This window comes from Boleophthalmus pectinirostris, unplaced genomic scaffold (assembly GCF_026225935.1).
Source record: "Boleophthalmus pectinirostris isolate CB_2022bp ecotype Guang Dong unplaced genomic scaffold, ASM2622593v1 HiC_scaffold_15, whole genome shotgun sequence".
NCBI lineage: Eukaryota > Metazoa > Chordata > Actinopteri > Gobiiformes > Gobiidae > Boleophthalmus > Boleophthalmus pectinirostris.
In genome coordinates, this window is record NW_026571070.1 from 34,084,716 (window position 1) to 34,103,447 (window position 18,732).

The 18,732-nt window shown below is 40.8% G+C and overlaps 1 protein-coding gene across 2 annotated transcripts in view; it reads right to left on the reverse strand.

The window, feature by feature from the left end:
• znf438 (zinc finger protein 438) overlaps positions 1-7,850 on the reverse strand; it is a 121,445-nt gene extending 113,595 nt beyond the window's left edge. For both annotated transcript variants that reach the window (XM_020940741.2, XM_055151102.1), the window contains exon 1: positions 7,736-7,850. The gene's annotated coding sequence lies outside the window, so the exon portion shown is untranslated. The remainder of the gene's footprint in view (positions 1-7,735) is intronic.
• Between the last annotated feature and the right edge of the window lie 10,882 nt (positions 7,851-18,732).

The following is an 18,732-nucleotide window of genomic DNA, read 5'->3' on the forward strand; positions in this document are numbered from 1 at the left end:
ACAGGATTAGTTTGACCTTTGGACCTATGGTGAGTTGTAATATTTGCAGAGGACACTTGAGATCTTAATCCAGTGCAAATGTGCCATGTTTGTAATTTGTAAAATAAAACTTCCGCCGCATATTTTGCCAAACACAGACGTATAACATAAAAGCCACGGCAAGTCTTAGATGAGGTCCAGTTAGATGCCTATCAAACATAAACCATTATCCATTTATTAGTGCACAAAGTTAGGTATCAAAATGTACAATGGTAAAAGGCATTTAATTAATCCAATTTTACTTATTGAGCACAATGTGTATGTGTAATTCAGAAATCCCTTGGCGAGCTACTTGGAAGGGGCTGGAGAGCTGCTGGTATCTCCTGAGCTACAAGTTGGAGACTCCTGACCCAAAACAACAGAATCCTGAGCAGGAAGTATTTTTTTTGTCAATCTTATAATGTTGTATTCTCATCCCATCATACTTTGAGTTGCGTTTTGTTTCATTCACATGTTTAACACACAAACCATGTAGATTTAGGCTATGCTCTTATACCCTATATTCCACTTTGCAATGTCATGAAGTGGTTATACAGGAGGTGTTCCACTGCGTATTTAACTCCATACACCTTCTCTAGAATCAACTGAATAATTACAGCCCCGGAATGGTCAGTCTCTACTGATCAAAATTTAAATCTAGCTGTTGACTTGAAAACTTTGGACTAAACTAATAATAAAAGGATTACTCCAATGTGTGAATGAATCTAAAAAACATTCCATACAATATTTTTGAGGAAGCGACTAAATGGTAACATGGCTGAAAGCTCACAAGAGTCAAGTTTGAGTAATACACGACCTAGAATAGAACAACGATGTGTCTCCATAAACTGACAGCGTTAGGATGCAGAGATCACTTGGAGCCTCCACCTGGCCTGTAGCGGACAGCCTGACCGCGCGGCGCCAGTGTGTGTGTCTGTGTGTGTGGAAACTGGAGCTGGCGTGTGATTGGCCGGAAATGTTAGACAAGCATCTCGGTTCCCTCCGCGCTGGTCCGGCCACATGTGAAACCGCGAGTGAGGAGCACACGGCCAGAGTCAACAGAGGAGCATGGCACGAGGAGGAGGCCCGGCCGCTCCAGAGACAGCCCCACACTCTCAGCACGTGCGTCGCTCTGTGTTTACGCTGAGCATACGGGGAGAGCCCAGTCGTCATACAGGCAAATATGTGCAAACTGGAAATGTCTGCATCAGCAACACTCAAATGAGACAACAGGATAAAGCCGCTGCTGAGTGCTGAGGCCTCCAAGAGCATAGACCTCCACCAGGAAAAACTTGAACGGTGTGCTCTAGTCACAGCAGAGAAGCTCTAAAACTCAAACCAGAACAAGAATGAACATAGCACATTGACATTCTATTGAACATCTCATTCGTACCAAACAGGGTTTTTTTCCTTCTGTTTTCAGTCTAAATCTGCACCCTCTGGGGCTGGGCATAGTCCACTTTGGTTAGGAGAAACTCCCAAAGCTCCAAGCCAGTACCTTCAAATGTAAATGTCTTCTGGATGAGAGTCTTGATCACAATAACAGAGTCTCGATGGCCACTGCTCAAACAGTCTCTACAGAGCACTAGGATAACTACACTCATTTGCTTCACACTTCATTGCACACGGTTAAAATTACTCTGTTAGAGTTTTACTGAGACTGACCGGCAGCATTGATCTATATTCAAACAAAAAGTTTGTGAATCACAATATGGATTTTACCAGAATAGTAGGTCGGCTCAGGGTAAGTTCTGTTGAAATTTTTGGGCCGATGTGTAGGGTCAATTTTCATTATTTTCCACAAATGAGGTCATTTAAATTTACAACAAATTGGCACAAACCTTTAAGAGAGCTGTGTAGTTCATGTTTTGTGTAGCCTGTGCTGGAGATTTAAGGCAGATAGCCAACACGTTAAAAAGTCCAAATATCGGCACAGTATATTGGTAAACCGATATGTCAGTCTGTCTTTGGTATAAAAGCTGTGCTGTTGGACTGCACGGTTGACTCATGATTATGAGTAACTCACCTAACAGTGAAACTGTAAAGTCCCAAACATACCTATAGTTTTCCCTCTCACACAAAAAGCTGACGCAGTGTCAGAAAAAAACAAACATGTCAGTAAAGATGTTCAGCTCTGACTGAGAGCTGGTAGTACAAATCCACAGCAGGTACAGTGTGAACACAGCAGGAGCAGTGTGGGCAGTTTCACTCTGAGTGTCACAGTGGAACAGAACTAAACACAGAGCAGCCAGAGCACTTACAATGACACATCACATCTGCTCTCTGCTCAGTGTACAGGTGAACACAACAGCTCTGCTCAGTGTACAGGTGAACACAACAGATCAGCTCAGTGTACAGGTGAACACAACAGATCTGCTCAGTGTACAGGTGAACACAACAGATCAGCTCAGTGTACAGGTGAACACAACAGATCAGCTCAGTGTACAGGTGAACACAACAGATCAGCTCAGTGTACAGGTGAACACAACAGATCAGCTCAGTGTACAGGTGAACACAACAGATCAGCTCAGTGTACAGGTGAACACAACAGATCAGCTCAGTGTACAGGTGAACACAACAGATCAGCTCAGTGTACAGGTGAACACAACAGATCAGCTCAGTGTACAGGTGAACACAACAGATCAGCTCAGTGTACAGGTGAACACATGGACCATGAATCAGCCTGGCACACACAGAACATATTACTTACATACCACTGGGCTGCAAACTCACCATGTCAAAACACTACGTATGTGGAAACAAAGACATTTGTAACACCCTCGCTGAAGTCAAAAGTATTGAAAAATGCAATACTAATAAACACTAAAACTAGTATCAAAATTAGATACTCATTTGAGCAGGTGCCAGTACTCAAAAAAGTCACATTCACAGGACAGAAATGAATCTTTCCTGAATGTGTTCAGAATGATGTTGATCTGTATCAAGTGTCAGAGCACAGACTATTAACTCACATGGACCAACATGAACCTACTGCAACACTGACAATTACACACAAACATTCAGGAAGTAGTGGAGAGTTCTAAAAGAGAATAAAAAAATGTTGGCCTTAGTTTACATTATGGTTGTTATGTAACACAGTTATGCATTTAAGACTACTGTAGGCCAATGTCAAACCTGACAGAAAGTAAAATGATAAAATTCACCAAAATTTAAAAATGCTAAAAACTAGGCAAGATTTTTTTGTAAAAATCTTGAATATAATGATGTGAACTATGTTTTAGTGAAATGTGCAGTCTAACCTGTCATATGCACTTTAAAGGTGCAATGTGTAATTTTCTGGTGGATGGTCCATCAACGGCTTTTTTTTCTCCATGGAGATGTTGTTGCTTTGTCTGGAATGTTTCACAGTATGGCATTAAACCTTTCTATCTTCATGGAGACCAAACCAGACCAAGTTACAGGGTCAGATCTGTGGAGCGGCGACCCCTCTCAGTCGGAATGTTTGTTTTTCTCTGTATTTTTGAGCTGTAAAACCACCTGTGATTGAATAAATGTAAAGTAGAGCTGCTTAATGTCTGTTCTGTGCAACATTCCAGGCATAGCAAATATCCATAGAAACAAGCAGGTGACAGACCCTCATCCAAAAAGTGACAGACACTCAGTTAAGCTCTGTCCTCAAGTCCCCAAATGTTGCCATGGAAATTTGCCCTCCAAGGAATGTAGACATCAAGACACGATACTTTTAAAATTATCACTTTATGAATAGAAAATGGTGCGTCTTTGTCAGTCTGATGGCGTTGCTATGACGACAACGTTATAGATCAGTTGCTCAATGTACTGCTCCACTGGGCCCCACACTGCCATGAAAAACCCGCAGTAAAAATACAGATCCATCCCCAAAGACGACACGCCGGCTCCAGAGCTCATGCACAAGTACAACTCAAGAATTTAAAACAATATTTGAGTCTGAAAATAAGCGCGCGTGGGTTTTGCATGTCGGTGCGGTAATGACAGTGGAGCAGAGAGCTTTCCATAGCGGCTTCTAGTCTGGTAATCCCCCGTGCTCGACTGTCTGTGGGCCAAAGCACAACTGAAACACCCAGAAGAACACACGACTGGAATGAGCTGGCACAGTTTGAAAGTGACACTGGAATACATGTAAATCGTGCACTGTGGAACTTTTGTCCATGATATTGCTTTGCCTAGAATGTTCAACATCTCTAGGACTGATCTTAAGAGCACATAGGCTCGTACACTCCAGTGGACCACTGAAGAACCTTCCAGAACCACTGAGCAATGATACATATGGTTATAAGAAAATACTATGATTTCATGTTGAAAATCACATTCTATTGTGACAGTGTTTTCTTATTATCATCATCATATCAGAATCAGTATTGAGTCTATTCTTTAGTATCAAAATTGAGTTTGACATGTTAGTATCAATAATAGCTTGTTTCCATGAAGACGTCAGGGCTTAACTGGAATGTTCCACATTATGGCATTAAATTTATCTCCGTGAAAACATGCACCCGTCAGATCTGTGGAAAGCAGCATGATGTAATGCCATACTGTGGAATATTCCAGGCAAGGCAATATCATCTTCCTGGAGAAGTTACTCTGAATGGGAGATGGTAGAGGCTCAAATCTTTGCGAGAAAAACATGTTCTCTGTAGAAAATGAACTGTCCCTGTGTCTCCACTGGCCAATCACAAAAGACAGTTTGCAAATCGCAAAGACTACGATTTACTGATAAAATCTCATTTCCAAACAACAGTGTGTGAAAGCTGCAAACATTCATAGTTTAGATTACGGATGTAACAATAACTGAAATATCATGACATCGTATCGTCAACAGTACTTAATTTCCTACATAATAAAATATCTGTTATTAAGCACTTTTAAATCTTATTTGGAATATGACAGTAATGATTCACACTAAAGACTAATCAAGGTAAAAAAGGAAAAATTTGCATATGTACAATTGTGTGAACCTCTCCACAATATCACAATAAATATTGTACCCTGAGATGCATATTGTCAGAATATTGTACCGTGAGATTTGAACATCATTATCTCCCTGGTTTAGATCTCTACTCACCCTCTAGAAAAAATTTCTGAAATGTCCATGTGCATCAGATGCCCTCCCTGTGCGTCAGATGCCCTCCCTGTGCGTCAGATGCCCTCCCTGTGCGTCAGATGCCCTCCCTGTCTCTATGGGGTCTTACTTTGTATGACACCTGCTAACCCTGTAGTTCAGATCTCTACACAAGTTTTGAAATGCATGTGGTTTTGTGGCTTTATTAAGTTTAGCGTTGATCTTTTAGTGTGCTCTCAAATAGAAAAGAAACCAGAGGTGTTTCAAATACACTGAGAACTTCTGTACTGACTTTAAAAGTATGAGCTATCAAATTGTGAATACTAAATCTGATCAAATGTTGTTAACCATTTGGAGTTGTTCAGGCCTTAGTATACAAAAATTAAGAGCATCATTTTAGCCAACAGTCACCAAAACAACTTTAGAGCTGAGAAACACTTCCTTCTTGAAATCACCGTCCAGGACCTTTTGTCTAATCAATACAAGAATCATATTTCAGAACAGGTTTATACAGATCTAAACTACAGGGTAAGCCATTTTCACCCACAGTGAGACAGGAGGCGTGTTGTTTGTGGAGGAAATGATGGGACTTGTGATTAATCTAGTTAGCTACTTATAATCCTCAAGAGATGATGTCACTTTCGGGTCCAACTGGCTGAACTGTAGTTTCGGTCTTTTGCCACAACGCTTCCTGTGTCAGACCCTGAAGTGACATTAAACTTAACAAGTCTAATTATGCTAATGAGGAGCGTAGAGTGGTCAGGCGTGTTCAGTTTACAACAGCAGCCCACCAGCACAGTGTGGACTCAATGTACAGAAGACACCAACAGAGCACTCACTCAGCTTTTTCAGTTTCAATACAGAGACTTTCAGTATCTGCCAATACACAATATCATCCGATACCAGTGCAGAGACTACAAACAGCATTTATTTCCAAAAATACAATAAGACTAAACTGATCCAAAAGTGTTCAGCATCTCTGAGGTAACTACAGAACAACTCTGTATAAAAGTTCAACCATTCTGAGACTTTCTGTGCCAACTCCAGTAAACAGTCTTATTACATCAATTCATGTCATACATACAGTACATCAAATTATATGTTCAACTGAAGCTCATATCTGATCCAGTATCAGATCTGCACATGCCTGTAGACGTTGGCTGGATTTTTATAGCGCCTTTCATTAGACCTTTTTTGCATATTTTCCACCAGCTTCATAAATCTGCCCCATCACCAAATCTTCAACCAACAAGCTCCACAAAGAATAAACGTTCTAACATGAAACTATCAAGGGAAGAAAGACGAAAGCTTAAAAGAAACAACGACCACACATTAGTGACACACAGAAAAAAACTAACCTTACGGTAAGCTCGAGATGTCTAAAACTGCACAAATCTGTCTGTTTATGTTAATATCTACAACATGAAATAGATTTTTTATTTTAATTCTAGAATCAGTCTGAGAGTGAATAAGTTACTTCTGTTTTAATTATTGCCATAACTTAACATTATTATTACTAAAAAGAACTTCTGAAAGGAGAAATCCAATGTGTTTTTATTACAATAACTTCAAAACGAGTCAAGGTTCCACAATGCTTCTTTACATGAACCCGATCAGCCTCCTAATGATTTAAAGCAAAAGTCATACTGGGCAATGTAAAACATCTTATAATCTGATTCACAAACTGTGACATCACTGTGTGCAGGTCAAATGTTGTCACTTGTGGCTGCCAGTGTTGGGGAGTAACAGATTACATGTACCGGAGTTACATAATCAAAGTACAAATTATGAGTAACTGTATTCAGTTACAGTTACTGTTTCAGTGAGTTGTAATTGGATTACATTTACTTTGTTGAAATAAATGGATTACATGGCGGTACTTTCCTGTAAACCAGGACTAAAACCAGGACTAAACCAGGACTAAGACCAGGACCAATTTGAAGAGAACAAACAAGAATGTGGTTTGTACATTCATGTAGTTTTAAAAAGCATGACAATATCAAGTAATCCAAAGTATTCAGATTACGTTACTCACTTTAAGTAATTTAATGGATTCCGTTACAAACTACATTTTGGGGTCTGTAATCTGTAATCTGTAATCTGTAGGGGAATACATTTTTCAAGTAACCTTCCCAACACTGGAGGCTGCACACTGTTGCACACTGTTGACAGACCAGTGCACATCAGCTCAGTCTCCTGTGACGTCCCTGTATGAAGCGGTCTAATGTCCACATGTGCACTGTCACCCTCTTCTGTCCCTGTATTCAACTGTCCACGCATGTCCTTATGTCCTCCTCTGACACCCACCCACTGGCCTGTGTTTACATGGACTTTTCAGCGGGAAACCCCAGTGCAGTGACATCTGTGGGCTGCAGAGTTAGCCCCGGGCCTTCTGCGCTCTAACCCCCGGGACAGCGAGTGCATTCCGCCGTCTCCCCGTGCACTTTCACATGCATTCACTCCCCGCGTCCACAGCTCCTCCGTGACAGCTGTGAGCGTGGATTTGGAGCCGTGTCCCCGGTGCAAACACGGAGCACAGCACGGGGGCTTCCTGCTGCACAGCGGAGCTAACGGGAGAAGCGAGCGAACCGCGTCCCCTCTGCGCTCCACGGCGGGCAGGAGCCGAGGGACGGGCGGCAGACGCGGGCGGCATCTCACCTGGATCCCCGGTGATGTGGCGGGAGCGTGTCTAAGCGGCACTCGGCCTCATGTCTCCAAAATCTGGACCAAAAGCGACGATCTTCACAAGTGTTTCTCTGCAGCCATTTTGAGCCGAGCCGAAGTCAGGAGCACGCGGGGGTGCAAAGTCAACTGTTGTTTTAAATTCACGTCTCACCATAAAATACACTTTTAAATTTTATAATATCCTGATTGAGAAGAAATTTTTTTATAAGAGTATTTATTTAAGTTTTTATTCTGCTGCAGTTAGCTTTAATTATATTTCCTACTTGAGCGTAGCACCCCCGCTGTACAGAAATGGTCTGGTCCCAAACGCTCTGGAGTCTGTGGAGAGGAGCAGCCAATCAGAGGCCGAGGACAGAGCTGTAGTATTCAACACTGAACTGAACACTACAGAACAGAGATGAACACTACAGGACAAATCTGAACACTACAGGACAGATCTGAACACCACAGGAGGACAGAACTGACACTGGAGCTGTCACACTACAGGAGGAAACGTACACCCATTTGTTTTGTGAATTGCTCATACACTCAAATCTTTTGGAATAGCATATTTTTGTTTGTGAATAGAAAGCTTGATATAAACCTACAATTTCATATAAAACATGTACTTTTTGGTGTCTTTGAGAAAGATATTCCTGCAAATAAACGTGTGCTGAACTTAATCTTATCTAATCTACCTAACTAAACTAATCTATTAAAATTTAATATCCCTTGCTTTAAATGTTTTAGTCAGAAACCCAAATTTGTTGTATCTCAGTGTCTCTTATATAAATTCTCAAATTAATTCACAAGTTCCAGAGCCATGAAATCAAAATCACTTTGTATGGAATTTGTATATATAAAGTATTTATTATATTTCTACATTTGTATAATGCATAATGCAGATATTACACATGCTGAGTTTTGTGGATATGAATTCTTAAGCCTCTAGCAATGTTATTGTTCATACACTGTATATTTGAAAAAAAATAAATAAAATAAAATAAAAATATGTACAGGAGGCGTATTGAGCTAGTATTTCTTGAATTCTTGCAGTGATAGTAGTAGTACAATGAAAGTTTAAAGTGTAGTACAATGAAAGTTTAAAGTTTAGTACAATGAAAGTTTAAAGTTTAGTTCAATAAAAGTTTAACTGTAAGGATTTATTGGCTAAATAAATGTGTAGTGATGTGGGTGGATGATTTAGATTAGGCTTTCGTTAAAACAATGATGCTCAAAACGACTGTGAATCATCACTTCATATAAGATAGATTATAATTAACAAATTAGTTTTCTTTTTTTTTTTTTTTTGCCCTTGTCTGTTTAAAAGAAAACATTTGATATTTGATTTGATTCATGCAGGCTAATGAGGCAAATATAATTTTATTGTTTTTTTTTTATACAATACAAACAATCCTGATTTCATCAGGATTTTAAGTTCATTTCCATATTGTGAGATTGACATAAAAGAAAGAATCATGTTAACATGGCCAAAACAGCCTGTATTGAAGTGTTTATGATGGATAAACACTTCAATACAGTATAGGCTACAGTTCTGTTTGTGTTCTGTAGGAGCAGGGAGTCATATATGCTCCAATATGATGTTGACACTTTATTTTTGATGTGTGATCTGTCTGCTCTTGTTTTATGTGTCTTATAAACTCATGTGGGCTGGGCACCTGAAATGGTGCATGACCCAAAATAAGAGTAAAATCAACTAAACTAGATTCTTTTTTCAGACCTAGGTTTCACAGTGGTCTTCCTAGCGGTGGTCTTCCTCACGGGGGTCTTATCTCATAGTGGTCTTCCTCACAGTGGTCTTCCTCACTGTGGTCTTATCTCATAGTGGTCTTCCTCACGGTGGTCTTGTGATGTTGCTGTGACGTGTCTGCTCAGCCCATTTAAACAGATTACTCCACTATGATCAATCTAAACAGTCAGGAATGAAAAAATCAAATAATCTATTCAAATCAATTATCGATGACCAAATGAACCTGGGCTCATTGAACTGGTCTCATATAATTATAATTTGTGTAGTGGACCTGCCTTTGGTCAGAGGTGAGCCCACAGAGGATGGACCCTGCTCCATAAATCTACTGTGACTGATGATGAGGACAGTGTAATGAGCAAAGCAAACAGAAAAGCAGAAATACATACATGTACTGCTTTTTCTGTGCATGTAACATCTAGAGATACATATTGTACTGACACTTTACAGCTGATGTCATCAACATTTCCCAGGGCTGTGATGCTAACTGTAAGCATGTTGTGTCTGAGACTTTGTCAGACTTTAATCTGATCTTTATTTTAACACTGACTAGAAAAAAACATATTTAACTGGAACTGGAACAAGTGAGCTGATTTTAACTGTCGAACAATCCATCCTTCATCTTTTTTACTCCAAAATCAAACTCAGGGAGCAGCACCAGGAAAAGGGACATCTGGCAGAAGAACAAACTCACAACAACTCACCCTTATGGAACAGATAATACTCCCTACAACTGTACAACTCACCCTTATGAAACAGATAATACTCCCTACAACTGTACAACTCACCCTTATGGAACAGATAATACTCCCTACAACTGTACAACTCACCCTTATGAAACAGATAATACTCCCTACAACAAAGCTGTGATTTTAGATTTTATTACTTATTTTTGTATTTGATTTTGACTTGTACATTTACATTTATATAATTATGTTTTCTTTGACACCTGTCTCTTGCTCTTTTTTGCGACTTATTTAGAATTTATTATTACATTTATATGTTTCTCTTTGTTATTCTATTATATTGTGATGTGTGAGCTGATGTGTCCAAATCATTTCCTTGTGGATCAATAAAGTTTAAGTTTAAAAAAAGGCTGCGCTCAGACTGCAGCCTGAAGTGACCCAAATCTGATTTTTTGGCTTCTATGTTCCTGTATCTGATCTTTTAATGACAGTCTGAACCACACAGATCCAATTTTTTCAAATGTGACCCATTACACTTATGGATCTGTGCTCCTGAAACTGATACATATCTGATCTTTTGACATGCGACTTCAGTGTGAACAGCCAAAGTGCATTCATCCACCTACACGTTATCAACAAGACACAAACGTCACTATTCTGCGCTGAAGTAGGCGAAAATTGTTAATGAACTCCGTGTCACTGAAGCGAAGCACATCACCACTCACCACTCTTGGCTCCGTCTCCACATCCACACGTTCCTTTCAACGGACGTCGCTGCCGCTGTCCCACAAAACACCACACCCAAAAACCTCGTCCTTCTCCTTCTCAATCTCCTCCTTAAAACAAGTAAGTTGTTCATGTTCTGACTCCGGTACAAGAGGAACTTTAAAATCTCCAGGTGCTCGATGCTGCGTCCATGTTTGGACAATTTCCATAAACACAGAGCACGCTCACTGCGGTTGACGTTGTTGTGTGCGACACTTTCGGGCCGTTTACTGTTCACACTGGAGTCACATACAAGTCACATTTAATTGGAAATGTGAACGACCTCAAAAAACATTGGATTTCACAAAAAAATCAGAATTGAGCGTTAAAGCCCTGCAGTCTGAACGCAGCCGAAACTCCTAAACAGGACACTGAATGCATGTACTGATCACAAGCTCCTGAAAATGTTCTCTTTAAATCATTTTACCTTTAATTTTCAGATTATATTAAAACATTTTTGGCAGTGTTTGGTAATGCATTGTGTCACCATGGTAACTGCTGAACATTTTACCATCCTCATATATGTATCAACTGGCAAGTCCCTGCTCTAGTAAACATTTTCCTTTAGCAAAATGCCATAAGTGAAAGCCACATGTTGTACCTGTTGTGCCAGACCACAGACTCTGCCTCCAGCTCCGAGTATAAACCATAAGACCATGATATCATCCGCAAACAGCGAGGATTTCTACCACTTCTGCTGCGTTCTGAGGAGCTGCGCACACAAGAGCTCCGGCATCACACTTCCCCTTCGCTCCTAAAATAAGCCCTCATCAGGTCAGAGAGCGGTCATGCGCACAGCCTTGTTTGTGGTGTTTGGGCTCGGGGCAGTTGCGCAGAAGCTCTAATGAAGTCCCCATTAATACATTACAATATATTAGCTGTGGATGAATCAGCCGTGACATAACGAGCCCCCGGAGCGCCCATATTTAGGCGTGCACACACTTCCTGTCACACGTGCTTTATTATGGTGGGGGCCGTGGAGCGTGGCGTACAGCAGTCACCAGGGGCCACACGCACACACACACACACACATGCACAGGGACAGGGTGTAACCGCGGTGACAGGTGGTGACACTTTCATTAGGTTAAGCAGCAGACACATTTAATCTCATTTGTGTATTTTATAATTTGCAAAAAAAATTAACCATGCACACACAAAGTCAAATAAATAAATAAATACATAAAAATACAGTATGTAACAAAACATACTACAAATACAACTGAACCAGAGTGTGGATTTTACCCTGCAGATAGAGGACATGTCCAAGTTTGTCTCATTCTCAGTTTATGTTCAGGCCTCATGTGAAGCTCAGAACATCCAGAATTCCCTCCCTGAGCTGCAGAGGCTGCACTAGCACTGACTCATGACTGGTGCAGGTGCTGGGGTTTAGGTAGAGACCGTTCAGATCAGAGAGACATTTTAGGTTTAATCACACTGGATTTCAGCATTGAACCTGGCAACACAAATGAGACTCATGTGAGGCTCATTCTGCTTTCTTGTCGGAGAATTGTCTTGAAAACAAAACAAAAATTTGAACATAAACATGACCAATAATGTTTTTGTAATGAAGAATAAATCAGTGTTACAAGTTATCAGTCCATCCATCCATCTTCTCCCACATTATCCTGGGTTGAGTCATGAGGGCATCAGTCTAAGCAGGAACTCTTGGACTTTCCTCACCCCAGACACTTCCTCCAGCTTCTCCCAGGCCAGCTGAGAGACACAGTCCCTCCAGCGCGAGGGTCGGCAAACTTTCTCCTCCAGTGAGCTACCTTTACAAAACAAAAATGCCAAAAAGCAACTTACTTTAACAGTTACGAGAAATTGAGTATAAGAGACTTAGATTGGGGACAGTTAGATGCCTATAAAATATAAACCATTATTCATTTATTAGTGCACAAAACTGGATGTTAAAATGTTAGATTTACAATGGTGATGAATCAAATTGTATTTATTCAGCACAATACGTATTGTAGCGGCTTGTTGACCAACCTTACAGCTGCTCGGGAAGATCAGAGTGGGTCCTAGGGTCGTAGTTTGTGACGCGCGCATGAAGGCTATTACAAACTAATACACTCAGATCCAGAATGCATTTTTATATTATTTAACAGACATACAGCTCTCCCAGTGCAGATGGATAGAACCAGTTAGAGAATAAAGGGTGAGTATAGAAAAGGAGTGGCGTTCAACAAAAATTACGGCTACCCAGCCCTGACCCTCAGTCAAAACTGGGTAACAGGTAAGTGCACACTTTTAAATCCTTCCACAGGCCCACATGCACACGCACCTGCCCGCGTGACCCCGCCCCCTCTGCACCAGAGCAATACACCCACACCCTGAACCACACCGTGCACCAGTCCTGTCTCCTACACGTATAATTCAGAAATCTGTTGGTGAGTTACTCGGAATGGGGAAGAGAGCGAATGGTAGCTCCCGAGCTCCAGGTTGGAGACCCCTGCTCCAGTGTGTCCTACATCTTCCCCGAGATCCTGTGGTTCCCAAACCGGACATCCTCCGGGGCAGTCTCTGGGAGGGGCGGAGTCTGTAGGACTAAAGGGTGAGAGGATTGGAGGACTTAACATGTATTGAACATTTAAACTCCTCACAGAAAGACCCTGCTCCAGCTGGGACTCGAGTCTGGGACCTGGTTGCTGTGAGTCAAGAGTGCCAACCTCTCAGCCTCTGTGAGAAAAAACACATTCAAGAAAACAGCCTTGAAATGACTATAAAATGTCCAAAATGAACAAAGTTTTATGTGTAGTGTCTTAATGTTGACTTTGTGATAGTGGTGGCGGGGCCTGAGCAGCTCCTGTTCAACACAGGGCTGCAGCCTCTGATAATGCTACATGACATTTGGCATTGGTCTTGTACAGGGGAACAAATGAGCGCTCAGGAACCCCTGACAGGTGTGTGTGCCTGATACAGCTCGTGGTAATCATATCAATATTTCATATCTGCATAACAGGAAGTGAGAGAGTAAGCAGCTCTACTCTGCTCCACTCACAGGTACAGCACACACACAGGGACACGTTCACACACTGGTCCCAGGAAAATGCCAGGTACAAAATGCCAGAACACAGCAGTGACTCTCATTCACACATGCACCAGTCCCAGAACATCACCGGGTCTGCTCTGTTCACACACGACCTGCAGTTTGACTCTCTGTACGCTCACAAACTTACCATATTTTTCGGACTATAAGTTGCACCGGATTCAATAATGTTGAATTCTCTCGTCTATTTTCATACATAAGTTGCACTGGATTATAAGGAGCATTAAGTGAAACAGACGACACTTGAGACTGATCCTTCGGCAGATCGTGGTGTAATTCGTCCGGCGTTGTCTCTCTGTCTTGGTGAATGTGGATTATGAACGTGAATGTGGGTGGATCATTTAAGTTTGTTTTTTAATTTCCTATGACTCAAATATACATTGAGTAATAATGTGTTTAATGCAGCTCTGCCCAATTTGTTTATGTTTTACAGGAATGAAACTTAAAACCACATGACTCATTTGCAAAAAATAAGCTCAAAAAAACAGCTCCTTGTGTGCTGATGTGTCAGCTTCTGTCAGACTAAAAGACACAGCTCAGTGGAATATGAGTGTTCTGTCTGTGACAGAGGATGTGCTGCTGATGGTGAGTCTGTTCTGTGTGCATGTCGCGTTGGAGGTGATTCAGGTGAAACTTTTCAGAGATTCTATTCCGTGAGGTTCCTGACTGCAGCAGCTGTAATGCTCCAACAATCCATCAAGCAGTGCGGCTTCATAGTTTACCAAAGGTATTCTAAAATGTACCACTTAAAATGATTCGAGGTCAGTCAGCACAACCAGAATTTATACATAGGGTGCACTGTCGAGTTTTGAGAAAATAAAAGGATTTTAAGTGTGCCTTATAGTCTGAAAAATACAGTACATACAGCCCCTCCCACCCACAGACGGTAGAACAGAAGTGGACAGAGTGACTGTGGTGACGTAATGTTTACCTCCAGTCAAATGAAGCTCACTGAGGCTGCAGTTATAATTGGCAACCAGAGACCATATTTGGCAATCCACGGCAAAACCAAAGAGTCAATCAGGAGCGAGGCTGTTGACAGTAAACACCTCCTGTTCATCATTTAAACTGAATAAACATGGAACATAACCAATTAGCATAACTAGGAAATAAAGACTGTAACTAAGGGAACAAAGACGGTAAACCTGGATAAATCATGTCACAGATGGATTAAGAAGATCCAAAGAGCACTTCCTGGTGGCGGTCCCGGTGACACTGGAGGGTTCTTGGTCATTACCTGCAGAAACGCTGTTGTAAAAAGGACCAGGTGAACAGAACTATCAACAAAGACAGTCCTGAAGTGCAGGGCTTTGACTTGGAGGACATCGGCTCCAGGGCTGTGTACTGCTGCTGCTGGAAGTCTAAAACATTCTCGTACTGCGATGGGGCTCATACCAAACACTTGAAGATACTGAGAACAATGCTGGACATCTCATCAAGAAAAAGGAACCTTAGTTAATGAATTTAAAAACCTCTAAATGCCAATAAACCTGCATTAACAGTGTTGCTGTTAGGATTAGAGTAACAAAATCAAAACAAAAAGTCACATATTTTTCATCTCACTACAAAGAAAATATTGTGAACTTCTATTTTCTTATGTTTGTCTGTTGATGTGAAATTAAAGATACAAAAAAACTGTAACCATGGAAACCAGGCTGTGGTACTAGCAATTTTCTGGCTTTATTTACACATGCATCCCTGATTATTTATTTATTTATTTGTTTAGTTTACCTGGGAAATTGCAGGTAAATCAGGTCTGGTTTTGTTCACACATGGTCCTGTTCTGGTTGAACCTCGGACAAACGGCTTTGTTAAGTGTTGTAACAGTATTGTGAATGGTCTTGGCTGGTCACTGCTCAGGCAACTGTTCTGGTAAAATGCAGGTACATTCCTGGGTCAGTCTGCATGTGTGAATGGAGCTTTACACTCTAGTCTTCTCCTCGTGTGGGTGGGTTTTCTAGGGGTCCTATCTAGTGTTTCAAAACATCAAAACATCGTCAAAAAAGGGCCAATCCTCCAGATATTGACTGCTCATTTATTCAATTAAAATTCAGTTTAAAAAAGTTTATTGCCAATTCTTCATATGAAACATATGAAAAATAAACATTGTGTATAAAAAATAATAAATGGAAAAGTAGACATCTAACCACTGAAGCCCCTCACTGGTCTAAACATATCAGTGGGACCCAAATTACAAATGCATTTTTAAAAAATATAAAAAAATGAAATTTTATGAAATTCAATTAAGTGAATAAATGTTTCCTCATCTCCTCGTCTCCTGGATTCTTCAGTTGTAAATCCCGCCCACACAGGAGATTAGGGGGGACTTTATGCTTCATGAAGCTCAACAGACCCACCCACTTACAATCCTGATCTCACTCAAGTGAATTTCTCAATCTTTTCCCCCCAAAAAACTTAAATCTTAAGTCTAAAGGTGCACTGTGTAACTTTTCTGGTGAAGGGTTCATCAAACGCTTTTCTCCATGGAGATGTTGTTTTGTCTGGAATGTTTCACAGTGTGGCATTAAACCTTTCAATCATCAGAGACCAGACCACACTGTCCAGACCAGACAGTCACAATCACTGTTTGTCGAGGTATTTTTGAGCTTTAAAACCGCCTGTAATTGGGGGACTCTCCTCACACACACACACACACACACACACACACGAGGGGGTGAGTAGCAGGAGAACAGAGTGTGTCACATGTCAGAACAATAGTGTGCTTCTGTTCTGGATGTGTGCTGGACAGTGCAGAGGAAGCACAGGACTCACACTGGCTGATGATGGGCTGTGGGTTTGTACTGGACACAGCTCTGGACCTCACCACTGTCACCTCTAGTTCCATCCAACATGAGACGTGGATCTTGCACACTGTACTGCACATCTTCTCCAACAAGTAAGAGTCATGTGAGGCTCGTTTTGCTTTCTGATTGGATAATCGTCTTAAGCCTCGTATCATGACAGTAGCTCAGTCGATCGAGCGTTTGTCCACTGATCCAAAAGTTGGTGATTTGAATCCTGCTCTCGACATGAACATCACTGGTTGAGCGTCAGATCCACTGACACACAGGCTGGGGGTGCAATTCCAGCTTGAATGCACACACACACACACACACACACACACACACCCAGTGTGTGTGTGTGTGTGTACAGTGGTGTATGAGTGTGTGTGAATGAGTGAGTTGTAACGTTCTGTGAGAGCTCTGAAGGTTCTCTGGAGACACAAATATGAAACACATAAATTAGGGATGCACCAATACAACACAGTCTATATCTGCACTGATATTGACTGTGTCAGTGTCAGACATCTGTTCCATCTGTTCCAAGATATAAGTCAGTGTAATATGCCATTTTGATCAATACACTGGTCTAATATAAGACAATTACTGGCCAATATTGGCCCAAAACATCTATTAAACGTGTATTTTTACTGTTCTGTAAAGATGTTCTCTAGTTACTGGGCAGTTCTTTTTTTCATGGAGCCACATGAGAAACAGAAAATATTGTGGAGGCCAAAATGCTTGACTTAATTCTGCATAATATGAATTTCTTTATAAAAGACAGTAAACATCATTGTTTTGATGAGCTGCTCAGACTGGTAAGAATTTATGTTTGACTAAGCAATGAAAAAGTGTCTTATAAAAAATGTCATAATAATAATTTTAAAAAAACTCCTCTAAAATAAAAGCAATGCAACTTTAGTCCATACATGAGGAAAAAATGATAAAATATGTTTATGTTGTAATTTCAAATGTGCTTAAACGGGCCAGTCACAGTCAAACAAAGTTCTGTATGTGACCCCAGAGCTGCACAGCGCCCAGGTCTGGTTTAAACGATAAATAACAGTTTCTTATTTCTCATTTCTTATTTTATTTATTTATAAAGGGACAGTACATATTAATGAACATTAAAAATGTAAATATGTAAAGATTAAAGCCAACGTGGCTCATTCCCATCTTCAGCCCCTCGGCAGGTCGATGTAAAATCATCTATAGGACGAGGAAAAGTACAGCAACAATCACACAAAAGTACACAACACCAGCACATTCACTGTACACACAATTAGTTTCAAACAGTTCATTTGAAGTTCAAAGTCAGAAGTTTAAGAATTAAACCAAGAGTTAAACCAACAACCCCTCAAAATAAAAGAAAATATAAATTGGTTAAACATGGTGACATACTTGGTGACATGGTGACCAAATATGTCACTGTTTGTGTAGTTTCTGCCCAAGTATCAGTCAATATTGAGTATCAACAAATACTTAAGGCCTCGGTATCAGGACAGAAAAAACTGGATCAGTGCAGCTCTAACATAAATTCCATAAACACTCGTGTGCTTCACCTGCTTGTCTCTATGCAGATGTCATTGCTTTGCCAACAATGTTCCACAGAATGACATTAATCAGGTCTACTTCAATAGAGAGAAGCAAATAAAGACACCAGCTCAAGTTAAAGCTCAGATCTGTGGAGAGGCAATCCCACTCACAGAAAGAATGCATGAATTTCAATGTATTTAGCATGAAAAACAGAAAAAAGATTGATATGTTTAATGCCATACTGTGGAATATTTCAGAGAAAGCAATGACATCTCCATGGAGACTAGCAGCAGGTAGCAGACCCCAGTAGAAAAGCTTCAGAGTGTGTGTTTAAAAAGCTGCTGTGTGTGTTGTGTCAGTTCTCAGGTCCACTGACGCAGCATGACTCTTACATTTCCACAGCC